This window comes from Ruditapes philippinarum, unplaced genomic scaffold, assembly GCF_026571515.1.
Source record: "Ruditapes philippinarum isolate M1 unplaced genomic scaffold, ASM2657151v2 ctg1717_1_1_1_1, whole genome shotgun sequence".
Taxonomy (NCBI): domain Eukaryota; kingdom Metazoa; phylum Mollusca; class Bivalvia; order Venerida; family Veneridae; genus Ruditapes; species Ruditapes philippinarum.
Window position 1 is genome coordinate 222,092 of NW_026854300.1, and position 14,014 is coordinate 236,105.

Consider the following 14,014-nt stretch of genomic DNA (forward strand, 5'->3'; position numbering starts at 1 on the left):
TGACAATTTTTCGAAAAGTTTTTTACGGTTTTTTCAAAATACCAAAAACAGTTTTTTACTAAATTTCCAACTACCAAAAGTTGAATGGAATCGCAGTTGTGTGAAGAGTCCGAAATATATTTTAAATTGTTTTTTCCCTTTTGTCGGTTTTTGGTTTTTTAAAATTTTTCCCGGTCTTCTCTGCCCTTTGTTTTAATTTTTGTGCAAATTTGTGGTTTTTTCCTATAAAAGGGGAAAAGATGGTCCTAAATTTTTTGAGGATTCGTTCCTATAATTTTTTTGGCGTGATTAATTTAAAAATTTTTTGGGTTGTTTTTTAAAAAATCCCGAAAATACATGCATTGTTTGCTAAGATCAAGCAAAAATTAATTTTAGTTCCCAAAATGTCATTATGGGTTATGGTTTCCCCAAATTTTGTCAATAAAATTGACAATTGTTTGTCACAAGCAGAATTAGTTTTAAGTATGGGTACTTTTCGCTTTGTCTATTGTTTTTTTTTTTCGTTTTTCTTCGTTTATGTGTTTGATTCATTCCTTATTTTTTTTTTTTTTGTTTTTTCTATTTTTTTTTTTCATTTTTTATTGTTTATTTTTTTTTTTCGATTTTTTTTTTTTTATTTTTTTTTTTTTTTTTTGGGTGTTTGTTTGTGGATCTTATAGAAACATTTACTTGATGCGTCTATCGATAGTTTAGGTTTTATTTATGTTTGTCCTAGCTAGTGTATAATTATGCCATGGGCTGGCTAGTTAACATTCCCGAATTTATGCCAGTAAGTGTAAAAATGTGTTTTTCAATTCTGGTCTTCATATTGCAGTGTTAAAATATATATCAATCCTTAAGACAATAATATTTTGGAACCAGTATACAGACAGGCCAGCCTGCACATCAATGTAGTCTGACCAGGCTCTGTTTGTAGCATTAGTTTTCCGAATACAACATTGAAATTCTTTAATCTGATCAAACTGATGTATCAACTACATTAAAATATGTGCACCTTTTGTATTACATTTAAAAGAAATTTTAAATTTTTCAAGAAACAATTGGGAATACAATGGTTTAAATTTTTAGTGTGCTATTTTTTCCGGGAAAAATAATTTTTAAAAAAGACTTTTAAAAAAATGGAAAAATTTTCCCAAAAAGGGTCAAATTTTTAAAAAAAAAAAAAAAACCTTTGTTCCCTTTTTTTTCAAAACTATTAAAGATTTATCTTTAAATTTTAATAAAAAAGATAGTAAAAATTTTGCTGGTGATATTTGGGTTTTATGTACTGAAAATTAAAATTGGCCCTTCTATCGCCAATATTAAATTTTTTCCCGTTGTTAAAAATATTCACCCGTAAAAGTCCCCTATTTGTATAAAAATTTAAATTTTATTTGCTTCTTTTGGTTTTTACTTTTGTTGAAAGATTTTTTCCCGTACTTGGTCCGGTATTAAGTTTGTTTAAAATTTTTTTCTTTTCTTTCCAATGCCTAGACTAACGTTTCTATTTCAGTAAAACATACTAGCATATAATTTTATATAATATAAGATATACAAAATCTATTATATACTGACATTTTTATCTTGCAATAATTGGTATCTGAACTCTATGGTTGTGACTAAATTGTAATTTTCTCTTTATATATTAGATATATATCCAGAAATATATAATCAGATGACCGACAATAATTCTATATTGTCCTGATGTTACATTGATCACATTGTAGGTCAAGTAGCCAATTGTGAGATGTACCAAAAAGCGGACAACACATTGCTGAAACTCAAATTCAAAGCTCTGTGAAGGGACTGTCGAGATGCTAAAATAATTTTTAAGAAATATTTAAGGGCAAAATATCAAGAGCCTGCAAACAAAAGCTCGATTCGAGCACAGAAACTGAACTAAAGAGCGTTATATTTAAAGACACATAATTTGTTTTTTTAAAGAAAATATCTGAAACATGATGATTTAATTTTTTTATATATGTATATAAGTATTTTTGCTCTAAATTTTGAAATTTAAACTCGAAAACATTGACAATGTATAATATTTAAAGTTTCGTTAATCAGTCGTTTATTAAAAAGGTTAATGGTTTCTAAAGCAGATCAGGTTAACATTTAATACTATGTATTATAATCGTACATAATCAGCAAATCTTATTCGAGTACAAAAACGAATATAACAGATAATTTGGGTTATAAATAAATATTTTGTCCTTTGACTTGAAAGAAACGCTTTCCGAAAATTTTTAAACTTTTGCTTTTATATTTCGGACGTTACTATCTTATAACTTGATTTAAAATGTTTATCATGGCATATGAAATATGCTTAAACAAAATGTTGTTGTTGCAAACTGTTGTATGAATTCGTTTTGAATATGATTGTAAATCCGATTTTGTATTAAATACCCGATTTGCTTTGGCATAAAAATACGATTTACCAGTGGTTTAAGGGCCTGTCTTTTACCCTTCAAGCTCAGATGTGTTCATTATTATGTTCGCTCATCACACACTGATAGTTTGAAGGAAGCGGTATCAAAAGTGCGTAAGTGCTTCAAATCAGCGTCAGGCTTTCGCCATTATTGAACTTAAATGAAAATGATCAAACAAAAATTTAATGTGGCTTTTGTTTCTTTTGTTACAAATGAGATCATTGACTGCTTAATTTTTTATGCAAATGAAGGTTTCTAACCAACTCACAAAGATGATGTCATGTTATTTACATGAACGTGTTTTTTCGTGTGTGATAATAACCAGCGTCACCATCAATTTGAAAACCACGCCTAGTTGACAGCTGTAATAGGTGATGTACTTAGTTAGCCTCAAGCAATGCTATAATCATGACATCATTTTTTTCTTAAGTTTATGCATAAGTGGTGTAACTGATGATATACGATGTGACTGATGTGACCATGGGTTTTGTTGTATTATCCTCTCTTGTCTATAAAAAAAGTTAACTCCCCATCAATTATATGTAAGATTTGAAGTAATAAAGTAGAAAGGTTACATGCGACTCATAACATAGCTGGTAATGTCTGACATCATATGTACAAAATAAAATGAATTTAAATGGCTTATAAAGTTGCTGGTTTGTTTATCCAAAGAAATAATATTTATAATAAGTCATTATATTTCATGTTTAAGATTTTAGAATCTTGATTACTATTTGTTTCTTTCGTATTAAATTTCTAGTTTATTTTGAATCATAGAATGCAAATATTTTTATACAATGAGTATGTAAGACATTGAATTTCTTCAACTTCTTTCGTTTTGAAATTAACGTCCAGGATTCCTTGGAATAATATGCTTATTGATTACTGTTTTTTTGTACCAGAAGGTTCCATTGTATATTTCTGCCTAGTCTTGATTACCATTTCAACGTATTATAAGTTATTCAAAATTGTGTAAGACATTATTTTGGCAAATACTCTAATCCCTACTGTAATTATATGGTCTATCAAAGTGCAGATCGTGACACATTTAGGTTATTACATATCGATTATACTTGCAGTTAAAACAACAATTATATGTATATGCTCAATCATGTATTGTGTTAATGCATCTGAAAGGGGAATTAAATATTATTACAGAAATGTTATCATTTTAACAGAGCCTTTCAAATTTCAAACCACATGCCCCTGACGGCAATTGGTACGAATCACGTTAAGAACTTTGGAAGCTTCCATGTGTGATAACAGCTTGCTCGATAGTAATATTCAGATGCCCGTTAGTGCCTGAAAGAATGCAAGGACGGACACCTGAGATCTCCCTCCACAGGTAAAATTGGAAAATCGCCATATGACCTTAACAATGTTGGTGCGCCGTGAAACCTGACAAAAATAGTTTTAAAATATGGTGTGTAAATATAGTCAAAATGAAGAAAATAAATGACATAATAACCTCTGATTGCAGAATTCAAGCTTCAAATCATATAAATTTACATGTATCTGAAATGCCAACTGAGTTAACGAAGGGCAAATATTTCCTAAATTTTACTTTGAAATTAAGTTTTTTACAAATGCTTGTAGGGAATAATATGAATATGTAAACGTATATGTATGAAATAGAAAAACTGTACTTATGTAATTGTTTACATTGGCCAAACCACATGCCCCTCACCGCAGTTGGTTCGAATCATACCAGGAACTTTGGATTATTCCACTTGAGTAAAACAGCTTGCAAATGTTCGTAAGGAATGATAATAATATTTATACATATATGTATGAAATCGAAGAATTGTATACATGTTACTTTATTACAGTACTGTCTCATTGTCTTAGATGAAAAATCAATGTTATGTGAAATTGTTTCTTTATAAGGAAAAGGCAAACAATATATCCACTATATATAATTGCAATTAGGGATAAACACATTTTAACACAACCTTAATTATCAATCTTATCTTCAGTGTTGTTATATTTTTTCTGGTCCTTCGGGGGATCATTGATGCAAGCACTATTAATTATTTTTTATAAAACATGCATATTATATTCAATTGTACACATTATGTAAGTAAAATATATATATATATATGTGACAATATGGTTATCTTTAAAATAGAATAAATAATACAAATAAGTTGGAAACACAAAGAGTTAACAATAACCCTTTTGTCAATTTTTTTCACCATAGTACATATATAATAAACGTATTGTCTTTCAGCGCCTCTGACTGCACGGTTTAGAAACTCGTCAATAATATTATATTTCCTAGACATTTCGTTGACTTCTCAAGATAACTACTTACACTTAATCATAGAATGTATGCACTGCAGGCGATACAAAATTGATTAAGTCTGCTTCTATTCGGCAAAACTTTCACTTTACTGATTGAAAGTAGCAACCAAATATTCTTATTTCAATATTGTCTAGGATTTTTAAGTAACTGTAAATTAACAGGACACTTTTGCAGTTTCTCTCTATTTTATCTTTCTTTCTTTTATTCTTTCTTATAAACTGTGATTTGTTTTGGGAAGACGGGTACCTTGAAATATACCTATTTAATTGGAAGCATAATCATGATTGTGTTCTTACACAATAGTATACAATTCCATTGTAAAACGCAAAACCCGGGATAGAAATATGCCGAAAAAATTAATATTGAGCTTTTTGACATGATTTTAAATGTCATAATATATAATGTTCAACTGCTTTTACGCTATTTGTATTGCTTCAGTTAAGCATCAGTTGTGTTCAAAACTTTCATGTGATATTCTTATTTTTTCTATTGAACAGGCCTGTATTAGATATTTTCAATGTAAAGAAACTGAGGAAATAAAATTATAGCAAGGTGACAATTGTTTTGTTTATCACAACTAAAATGTACACTGCTATCAATTTGAGACCACGCCTCGTCGACTGCTGAAGTGTAACATTTGAAAATGTAAAAGTAGTTTATTTTTTAATTCTGTTCTGTTCTGTTAATTAGAAGACTTTCAATCGTAAGAAATACATTTGAGCAAATATCATATTACATGTATAATGAATATTATACGTACGACTTATACTGTTTAAGATACATGTATATTTGCCGTGTTTTATCATTAGTTATACGTAATAATGTTAATAAAATAGAATACATGAAAACATGGAAAGTGGATTTCTATTTGTAGTTGGTTTGATTATTAACCTGTAAAACATTTCGGGAAAATCATTAGCATAACCTTGTTTTAGATAGATATTAATGCATATGAAATAAAGAAGCATACATTTACCCAATTTTATATTATGTCTTCTTGTTCACATACAAATTTCTTAAATTATAATAAATATCCAATTAGAGCAATAACACATTTTTCAAAAGTGTATGCTTATATGTGCTAAAAATTCGTTAATTTCAGAAAGAAACTAATAATAATGTTGATGTTATCTATCTAATATGAACATCAACTTAGATCGAATTAAATTTTGAATTCTGCTTAAGCCTGTGCTAGAGGAGGGGGTGTGGATGATCGTTTGCGAACAGGCTCAATCAAACATAGCCTGCAACATTTTCAATTTTGCCGTTTTTGGGGCGTTCGTAAGGGATTCTGTTTTCTTTCTATTTTAAGGTCCACCCTACTCAATAGTTATTAATGTGAATGTCAGACAATATGAAAAATCAAAATCAACAAAGTAGGGCGGCATACAATGAACGCTTTCCTTAACAAAAGGACCACCGGCATAGAACACAGCAGGGCATCAAACAGGACGGGGCATACGTGAAAAAAACGGACGGGATATCATTGTAAAAACAGGAAATCATAGAAACCTACAAGGTTATTAAAGATGAAGATTAACTGATGAAAAATAATTAAAAGACCTACAAAAGGATAAGGGTGAATGGGAAGAGGACCTGAAGGGCTGGGAGGGGGAGGGTAAAATTGTAAAAAGTAGTTATTTAATATAAGTTAGACTCGAGCTGATTACTTTTAAGGGTAAAAGGGGACTATGACACAAAAATATAATACACATCTAAAAGGATGGTCATCTCAGGGCATTCAATATAACAGCCAGGTTTGTGAATTTGTGAATTTGATTTACAGTAATGAACAAGATTGAAAGTCCGAAAGTTTTTTTTGTTTTATTCTCTTAAGTAGGGGTCTTCTTATAAGTAGGTGTATAACCAACCCTGTTCAATTTACGTAGCCACTGTCTGATCATAATTGAAGGCCGAACCGATTAAACAGGAGCTGCAGTCACATGACTTAAGGATACACAATAGTGTTAGAAACTCGTCCCTTAAATGAGGATCATTTTCATATTCAGTACAGAAGTAATAAAAAGGAATATCGACTGGGTAAAGTTTAAGTTAGAAAGGTCTTTGACCACTGACATTTAGAAGAATGCACTTACTAATCAGCCAGTCTGGCGGTAAGTTTTTATAGTCACAAGTAGACATAATTATCGAATGTATTGTGTTTAACCTTTGCAACGTTTTCTGTTTAGACTGAATTGTGATTTCTTAAAGATTATGATAAAATAGAGTGAAATAAGAATCCCTAAAGAAAGCCCAACGCGGCAAAATTGAAAATGTTGAAAGCATGGTTTGATTGAGCCTGTTCATGGACGGTACTGTCAAGTGCAAATTACCGTCCACGCCCCCTAGCACCGGCTTTAGCAGAATTCAACATTTAACATGAACTGGTAAAATTTAGAATTTTGAAACATCCGCAGATGTGTTCATATGGCGGTTATCATGGAACCATAAAACGCATTTGCTTCCAACTTTTCAAGATCCGAACTCTAGAAATGCAGAACAAACCATTTTTGTATGCTAGACTTTCTATTAGATTCCATGCTTGCAAAATATGTAAATACCCTGCATCACGAAACATTTGTTATAATGATTACCTTGGACAGATAATCTATTTACACATATAACATAGATAAAATACATGTATATAACTTTTATCATCACGGTGCGTCTATTTGTCAGCGCTTATACTTGTTTGTATAAACTATAATGTAATTTCATGGTTTAAAGCTTATGGCAGATGCACATGCTTACTTTAATTTTCGTCCTGATAGCGTTTCCTATATCTTCAAATGAAGAATGTATTGTAAATAAAGAAGCCATAATGCCTTTGATCAGCAATTTTTTTTATAGAACTTGCTTTGTGTTATTTCGTAGCATAGCATTTAGATATTGTAATAACATCTTAGATAGTGTTATATAATTGTATCATCAAGAGATTTAAATTTACATAGAGGAACAGCAGAATCTGAAATTGAATATATTTTTGTTCATATTACCGAAGAAATGTTGGTGGTGTGGTGGGGGTGAATATGTGTAATGTATAAGGCGATAACGAAAAGACCTAAACTTGAATGAAAGCATTTGAAGAACACCGGCCTATAGTGTTTAATGTGGAAACCACATCAAGATGAAACTGATTACAGGAAACGTGTGTGGTTTCTTCACTTGAAGTATTCGTGTCTTGGTCCGTGTCTGAAACAAGAAAGGAATTCATAAATGGAAAACAGAAAGAGTTTTTGCATATACAAAAAGAAAGAAATATGTAACAAAGTTTAATAGCGACAGTAAATTTATGATATAAACTTCTGAAATGTTAAAATAATACACAATATAATGTAAACCTTCTAAATAATTGCAACTTTGCAGTTTTCTTTGCCAGATATATTAAAATTTCATATCTTAATATGTTTCAGATACAAGAAAATGAATCTCAAGGGACAAAAAGGCAGCTAGTCTGATACTTTAGACTGATAATGTAATTTTCTCTCTCCAAAACACGTTCTATTTAACATTTCTTCTATATAAATTTATATATATGCCAGCTGTAGGTAAAGCTATTGAGTTTTTGGTTTTGTAATATTTAAAACATTTCTTGGAAGTATTAAAGAATTATTGATTTACTGATTTAGTTTATTCGTAAATTCAATTTCTTTTCACTGCGTTCTAAATCAGCATTGATAAATGACCAAATAACGTCCAAAATGCCTTTTAGCAAGTTATTGAACATAGTAATTTGATAGAGGTATAAATGTAATCTGTAATAGTTAATTGAATCATGATAAATGCTGATGTCAAGAATGAATATAAAGCTTGTAATATTAATGATAGCAGCAGCTAGACAGTAGATAGTACAAGTATGATGTAATATAAGTAATATTTGATGATACATAATTTACATATACTTGCATTTTTGTACGCAACTTGGCAAAAGGAAATGGATAAACTAACAATGTGTCTCATCAACAACGAAGAGGTCATTGATTCTGTAAATAATATAACAATTATGAAGATATAATTATACATATGATACGCAAGCATCAAACAAAACACTAACAAAGTCTGATTGCTTATGTTTAGTTTTTACTGCATCAAATTTTTGTATCAAATTATCTGCAACCAGAAATAGGGAAACAGCATTTCAATAGCCTTCAGAGTCTTGACTGGAAGTTTGCCATAACAAGGAAACAAGTTTATTAACAGGACTATTTTATTTCTTAGTATTAATTGAACAGTTCAAACTAAACTATAATGACAATAAATATTGCCTTTCCCAAATATCAAAAATTAATAGTCTTTAAATGTACATGTACAATGACCATTTTGACAAACGTTTGTAGGTGGCTTTATTAAATCTAATGAATATAACGCCCTCTGGCTAGAGAACAGTTAATAAAATGTATTGTACTAAACTCAGACGCTGACAAATGATGGATAATCTTTAAACCGAGTCCACCCACTTTTCAACTGGCCGTGCCTTTTTTTAAATTTATCTATGTAATGTGCATACACATTGAAATATCCATTGAAATTTATTTATAATGACATGCACACAAGATAAATGTGTTCTTGATTCTTCATATGTGTAAAAGTACAGTCATTTGCTATGTCTATTTAAATAATAAATGTAAAAAGAAACTGAGATAAAATTGCCGTAAAAATGAAATACTTTTAAGTTTGCATCTCATATAAATAATAAGAATATATTAATAAAATATATAAAAATGTTACATTACAAAATATACAATATTGTCTGAATGCTTTTTGTGTCTTGTATCAAGAGTTTTATCCAATTTTTTTCAGCCAGGATATGAAAATAACTTCTCATCGGATAAAATTCATAGACATATGGAAGATTGCCATTGCGAGGAAGCGAGTTAATTTGAAAAAAATCCATTACTTCAGGGAGACGTTTTATTGTTTGGAATACTGCAAATTGCTTATGGATCTAAAAACATATATAAAATTGTTAAGGCAAGAAGAATAAAAGAAGAATAAGAACTATACTACTTTATAAATAAAACAGTGGCTGAGAGGTTATTTAACGCATCGGACTGGTTATCTAAGGATTGCCGACCTTGCCAGTTCAAACTCTGTCAGGGGCAAGCCTTTGTTTCCTTGAGCAAGAAACTTTACACTCATTGCTTAGTACTGGTTAGTTCCAGGAACGGATTCGAGAATGTTTCAGTAAGCTAATAGTGTCCAACAATCAAACTAAAATCAACTTGCATGTATAAACTAACTAAATGGAACTGTAAAACTCGTTAAAAACAAGCAGAAAAAAAAGAAAATGGGATTTTTTGTAGCAATGTTATAGCAAAAACAAATCCATAATTCATTGAAGATTTACTCGCTTTTAACAGAAAAAGTAAAACCTTTCAATGTTTCTCGTTGTAATATGCTTTATTGTTTTAACACTGATAAAATAAGTACCACATACAATATAACTATTTAAAAACTTTCAAATTATTAAACAAACAACTGCCTAAGACAAACAAAAATATTTAACATAACGTATATAACATATATTTTCTTTAAAATAGGGTTGACTATAACTAAGGATACAGTTTTTCATTTCTGTAAAACAGTATTTGGCTACAATTAATGCCAATTCCTTCAGGAGCTTGTTGCATTCATACCCAAACATCTGCAAGAGAAAGAAAAATTGGTTTGTACGACATGAAATCGCACTGATAATGCAATAAGAGCTATACAGTTACTTTCAGAATTCCCAAAACTACATTTCATTTCCAGAAATGTTCGAGTCGAGACATTAATTATATATATGGTGCTTTTGCCAAGTAAGACGCAGTATGGATCAATATTGTATCGCCTGTAATATGTATGCAATATCTATAATTAACTTGATCTGCCAGACTGGTTGGTCAGGAGTCTATAATTGATTGTTTGCCAAAAATCGGTATAAGTCTTAAAGGTAATTCTCGAAGGAGTTATAGATTTTCGTTTAAATACTACACTTTGTAATGATATCTTTGAAAGATATACGTGCATTCATTTTAACTTAAAACCACTGCACTTAAATGAACATAACATACCTTCAAAGTGCATGGACGCTTAAAAACGTGTACTAACACTTTTTCTAAACTGTAAAGAAAGAAGTATTGGCACAATACATTTTCTTCCATAAAACAAATCTACTTATATATGTTTCGTTAGTACGTCAGCGGTGTCTGTAATTTGGGAAATAACTTTTGTATTGAATCTGGACAAAAACTAAATATTAAATGCACCTACACAGATAGTAATACATGTACTAGTTTTCTTGCGGTATTTTGAACATTTTAGTGTGTCAGCAACTTTGTTTGATATCATGAGAATGCATCTGTCGTAATAATGCCCGAAGGAAGGTTACTCACCTCCGTTGATATGGTCATTAATTAAGGCTTCAAGTTCAAAAAGAGAAGAAAAGATAAAATACATTAATGAGATTACGCATAATATAACATTTAAATGTTTTTGCTTTTTTCTGTAAAATAATTTAGTAATTATCTTTTTTATGGCAACAGATGGTTTTATTTACTTACTTATTTATTTATTTATTTTTAAGTATTACTTACAGATGGTTTGACATAAATTATATTATATATAATTCAAATAATAATTCAAAAGTAACAACTAGGTATACATTTTATGTTGAAGAATTTGTGCGTGCGTGTACGCGCGCGCGTTTGTATGTACGTGCGTGCCTATTTGTGTGTGTGTGGGGGGAGTATGCGTGTACTTGTTTTGTTTTAATTCTTCGTTTTGTAATATTTTTGTTTTTGAAGGGGGTGGAGTGGTTTGCCTTGACATTTGTTGCATCACGAAAATTCAGACATGTTTTCAAAGTATGCAAGGTATTTTGTGTTTTCGCCAACAAGTTCTATGTTACTACTTTAGTTTATATTTCAGGTATTTCAGACTACAGGGTAAATGACCACCTACACGCCATTTGTCAATACTTTGGTTGTTTTTCAAACATTTAGCCCCGATGACACTGTCTAGTTGTTGACCATGATATATATGTAATCACAGGTAGAAAAAATATTTCTCATCAGGTGTGTCGTAAACTTCATGGGACCAACATAATATCATAATGACATTCTAAAGGAATCTTAAATAATTTTGTTGTAACTATATTATATATCTTATATATTAATATAATATATTGTATTGCTCAGGATGTTGTAGTTATATCTTGTGTCAGGTCAAGGGCTTATTAGCTTAAACCAGACTGTTGTTGTTCATATGTAGATTTTAAAATAAAGAATGTTTCTTCTTCTTCTAAAATTGATATTGCAAAAAAAAACAGCAGTAAAATTAAATGTTTGCAGCCTTTTATAATGTTATCATAATGAGATTCCACAATAAATCATCAATGAACGTGTAAAAACTTACTAAAACATTTCGTTTACCTATAGTCTAATGATGTGTTGCAGAAACCAATAGTAGACAAAAGTAATGACTTAATCAGGTCAATCACGGCAGATTGTACGGGTTCTTTTTTAAGCATATTTCATCTGGCTTTTTACACTAAAAGTTTAAAATAATGCTCCTGCTTATTCATGTATGGAGACACAAAAAAACTTCTACTGCGCGCATTTTACATATCTTTTGAAATAAAAATGTAACTGGCATTGAAGTGTGAATACAAATTACAGAAATAAATTTTTAAAAGGCACGGCTAGATGAAAAATGGATGGAGCTAGTTTAAAGCATATGCAAGCTTATCATGTGTCAGCGTGTTGGAGACATTAAACTGCACTAACTGTCCACTAGCCAGGGGGCGTAATTACTCATTGGATTCAATAAGGTCTCAAATATATCTACGTTAACAAAGACTCCTGAATTTTGATTTTTTAATTTAAATTGAATGGTGCATATTTATTTTAAAGGTGGGACATGCATTCATACAGTTTAAACTTTGCGAAACTAAGGCATCAAAATTGTTTCCCAACATAAGGACAGGAACAAAATGATTTTAACTCTCGAGACAAAAAAAAATAGAAATAAATGTATAAAAACCGGGAATGGTAACTTTTTTGTTTGGCATATTGAATTGTCGTATATAGCTCTGGAATTGGGGGCTTATCAATATTTTACCGACTTTGATGGAATAGGACGTAATTTGATAAATCGAAAAATTGAAGACAACATTGTTAAGAAAATTCGAAGTAATATAGAAGTAGCAAACAATATGTATTTTGCATTCATTATAAGTTTGTTTGTTAGTTGCTCTTGTTTTTTTACTGTTGTTTTTTATGTGTTTTTACCGGATATGCATCAGTTATTCGATAAAAAAGGTTTTGTCTTTACAAATACAGTGTATATAAAATAAAACATAAAATTTATGGTTTTAAATATTACATTCTGCAAATAATATAAATACAACCGTCAGAAATTCGGTTAGATGATGAATTCTTATGAATTAACTTATGTTCAAGTTATGGCAAACTTCCAAACTATCATGGCTGTTGAAAGAGCTGTTTTCGTATAACCGGCTGCAGATAATTTGATACATAACAATTATATTCGATGCAGTGAAACTGAACCTACGCAATCAGACATTGGAAGTGTTTTGTCTGATGCTGGCATTATGATATGTATTATATCTAAACACTTTCCAGACTATCAGATTATAATATTATTAAGAGAAGCATGCCTCTATCTGGGGTCGTCTAAAATATGCATTGTAAGTTTATCTACAGCGTTTTTTATACATCAATCATAACAAAAGGAGAATATGCCGCGACATTATGTCGAAATAAAAAGTGGGCTTCTTTATTCGGTGGTGGTGGTAGTTTTCAATCCGGATCACAGCAGTTAAGCCTGCGCATCATTTCTGGTTAGGCTGTCAAGCAGTTTATCAGTACTAGTTGCCTTCACTTTTGCAAGGAACTGCAAGAAGATATCGTAATGTAAAATGACGTATTACTCAATATTTTAATTACTAAAGGTCCTTATTCAATGTTGATCAAGAACAAAGTGAAAAGAAAGTGAATTTACAAATGCAACTTCCATCTATACAGTAATGTTTCTTGAATGTAAGAAACCAATATATCAATAGCCTTACTGCCAACATCTGGTATATGTTCCCAGAAAAGTTAAATAAACCGGGTTTTTTGAGTGAGGAGGTTACATAAAAGTCTGATCAGCGAAAAAATGTATACTTATCATATAAACTGCCTTCTGTCCCATGAGATTTAGTTTTCATTTGGCAAGAAACACATTCAAATATAAAATTTTAATACATCTGGCAAACATACAGCAATGTTGCAATTATTTAGACCAACTTAGTTTTTGT